The following is a 3,729-nucleotide window of genomic DNA, read 5'->3' on the forward strand; positions in this document are numbered from 1 at the left end:
GTATTGCTCACCAGCACAAGAACACTTCCAAATGTAATCTTAATTCATCTTAAGTGAGGTTTTCTTTACATTGATACATATAACAAGGCATCAAAAACAAAAAAAACGGTTTTTTTTCAAAGCTATATATTTAAATTACAACTGCATCACCTTCAAAGTACCCTCCCTTGCACTTTAACACATTTGCCAGATCTGCGATTCCATTCTTGGAAGCATTTTTCAAACTCTTCTGTTTCAATGGCTGACAGCACCTCCCTAGTTTTTTCTTCACTTCCTCTGTCATCAAAGCACTGTCCTTTCATATCCCCCTTCATTTACAGATACAAAAAGAAGTCTCCTGGAGTGAGGTCAGGTGAGTCAGGTGCATGGGGCAAAAGAGACTTGCTGTTTTGGGCCCAAAACGGATGCACTGAGATGGTTATGTGAGCAGGTGCATTGTTGTGGTGCCAAAACTGGTCCACCGTCTGCATCAAATCAAGCCTTTTTTGTTGCAAACTCTTATGCAATATTTTCAGAATCTCTAAATAGAAAATTTGATTAGGAGTCTAACCTGGTGGAAGGAACTCCAAGTGCATTATGAACATTTTCATCTACTGGGGAAGCTGATGGACATCCAGAATAAGGTTTGTCATCAATCAACCTTTCACCTTTTTTGAAATGAGAAAACCATTCGTACACTTGAGTTTTTCCTATAGCACTGTCCTTGTAAGCTGTATTCAACACCACAGTTTCTGCGGCATTTTTCCCAAGCAGGGAACAAAAGTTCACAGTGACACACTGCTCTCTTAAATCAGCCATCACAAAAAACAATGTTCAAATGAAACCGCTTTTATGAACAAACTCACTATGACCAAAGAGAACCTTCCTAGGTGACGCCACTGGGTGCACTAGCTGAATGAATTGTGTGATGCTTGCCTCACTGGAAAAATGCATACTATGAAAGCTCTGCCTAACAGAGCTTTTTCCCATTTGGCGGGGGTGGGGGGTAATGATCATATATATGTGCAAACTTATCAAATTGCACACTTTAAAATATATATAGTTTAGCATGCCACTTATAACTCAATTTGGCTGTTAAATATTTTTTAAAGGAAAGAAAAGAAAGGTCATGAACGTATGGCCATAATGGCCATAGAAGATGTAGAAAAATTAGCAAACGAAAAAGGCATATGAATGGTTAGACAAGTGGCTCAGATAATTAGGCCAGAGTCTAGGGAAAAGTTTTAAGCCTTGGTGAAGAAAATCACGGAAGGCTTCGTTGAACAGAATTTCAGAGGACAAAAGGCAGGTCCACTTTTGAGGGACATATTTCAATAAAAAGCATTCTTCATGAGCAAACTCATGAGAAACAATAGAGTGTGAGTACTTGAAAAGATGCAAGTATGTTCAGTCAGTCGCCGAATAGTGTTTCGGGAACGCATACTAGACTGCCTGTTTCTTTGAACACTGTGTACGAGGTTAAGTCCAAAAGCATTGCTACAAGGATTCAAGTTCATCCGTGTATGAGTCTACTTCAACCAAATCATGTTTAAACATGTGTCTGATATGTGGATTTCAGCAGGCGAATCCTCCCAGAAACACCCTTCACTTAATCTAATTAGGGTGTCTTCAGAAAAATAGAAGTACCAATTGAAATCGTGACTTCTCAGGAGACCCACTGGGTCCGTTAGATTCCAGGCAGGTACATCAGCTCGGAAGGTCATGGAGACTATTTCCTTGAGTTCCAAAGGGATCACCTTAGTAGATTTTTCTCAAAGGACACAGATGATCACAAGGCTTATTAGGAAGAACTTTTAAGAACATTCAAAAGCTATATTGGTGAGAAAAAATCAGGGAATCACATTATCTTGACAACACACTTGCTCATTTGCTGACGTTATTGAGGGCTGTCCTAAGAGAATTTCATAGGAAACTTTACCCCAACCTCTCTACAACACCAATCTTTCTCATTCAAATTCTTCTTGTTTCAAAAACTCAAGGAACATTGAAAATGAACTTTAACTGAGTCCCTTGAGTCTTCTAGAACAGCTGTTTGATGTGAGTGCAGACATATTCAAAGAATTAGAGATGTGGCAACATTGTCCATAGAAGTATATTGACATGTTGGGAGGATCTGTTCAGAAGCAACGGCTTCATATATATATATATTCATATTATATTATCATATATTAATCATTTATATTATATATTATAATACATATTAATTTACCCCAGGAGCAGTGAAAGACACCATAATTGGACAGGGTGCTCTGGTTCCCCAGAAGGAGGGTTCTGGCCCTTTGGGCCTCATATCCCATTTGATTTCTATTTGTGTGAAATGGCCTTGCCCGAGTTAAGCCAGCACCTGAGGGAGGCCTTGCTGAAGAAGAGGAATCAAGGCCTGGCTCCCAGTTCCGCTGAACATGCTTCTAACCTTTGTCTGGTGACAGTGTGATTGACAATTTGATTGTGGCCCCAGGAACATTTGATGTGCAAATTGAAGAAGTCTGACAAGTGACAAGTGGGACCCTAGAAAAAGGGAATTATATAGCCACAGAACACAATGTGGCTACCTTGATGGTCATTCTGAAGCTTCTGCCAACATTGGAAGCTACTGAGACCCTGGGGACAACATTGTGGGAAACCTCGGAGCACAAGCTCTTCCTGAAGTTTGGACCACATGCTGACCAATGAAACTGGCCTGGAGATCAGTTCTTCTGATCCTCAGGGAATACTCATGACACCAGTGCTCCCCTCCCCCAACCTACAAAAACTGGACCCAGAACTCCATTTGGATATCAAGCTATCCCAGAGTGCCTTAGCAGCTATCCTGCATACCTGCTGGTTTGAGGAAAATGCTTCTCAGTCCACAGTTAGGATGCTCAAAGGCTTGAGGATTCATTTTCCTGGCTCTGAACCCTTCACATCATGGCGCAGGATGCTGGCCTGGCTGACAGATGCTGGCTGTAGGGTTATTTCGACAGATGCTGGCTGTAGGGTTATTTCTACCCGGTTCAGTGGGTATCACTGACCCGGTGAGAGCAGCAACTTCAAGTACAGACAGTCAGGACCCTGGAACCGCAGAATACAGGCTGCTACGCTGCTCAGACTCAGTCTAAATTCTCTCACGTGGAGGCATTAGGAAGATCCTTGGCCAGGAAGGCGGTGTCATTGATCTTGCTCCTGAGACGGAGTGGTGGGGTGACACCCTCAGAGACAGCTTATGAGAAGCCACCCGAGAAGCAGGGGGAGAAGCGGAGGAAGAGAACACGGGAGAACACGGGGAGGTGTCCAGGAGAGGAAGAGGAAGCCCGGGGTCCAGAGGGAGGTGACCCTCCCTGCCGTTATTCAAGGAGAAGATTGGAGCCGAAGGTAACTGCTCCTGGGCATTATGAGTGGTGACATTTCCGTGGGTAATGGGGAGATGGCAGGAAGGAAAATAGCAGGAGGAAGTGTCTCTTGCTTCTGATAACGGAGTCGCTGGAAGCCGTCCACCGCGTGTTCAGGGAAGCAGGAACCCAGCTGTTCCTGACTCCAAACCTCTGGAAACGGCTCAGTCAGTGCTTTCTTGATGAAATGTTGTGAACTGCTAACATCTGGATTGTTTTTTTTAAGAACAGATATTAAAACACTTTGCAATTGAATAAAGAGTTCTATGACTCAAAGCAAAGAAAACAAAAACTTATTTTAGCAAAGGTGGAATAATCGCTATTTTCATTAAAATCCATGGCTTGTTTATTTATTTTGCGT

General features: G+C 42.6%; 1 pseudogene; it reads left to right on the forward strand.

The window, feature by feature from the left end:
- LOC101655056 overlaps positions 1 to 3,311 on the forward strand; it is a 28,908-nt pseudogene extending 25,597 nt beyond the window's left edge.
- Positions 3,312 to 3,729: the final 418 nt, after the last annotated feature.

This window comes from Echinops telfairi, unplaced genomic scaffold, assembly GCF_000313985.2.
Source record: "Echinops telfairi isolate 266 unplaced genomic scaffold, ASM31398v2 ScPeMD7_1713;HRSCAF=2227, whole genome shotgun sequence".
In the NCBI taxonomy this organism is placed as follows: Eukaryota; Metazoa; Chordata; class Mammalia; order Afrosoricida; family Tenrecidae; genus Echinops; species Echinops telfairi.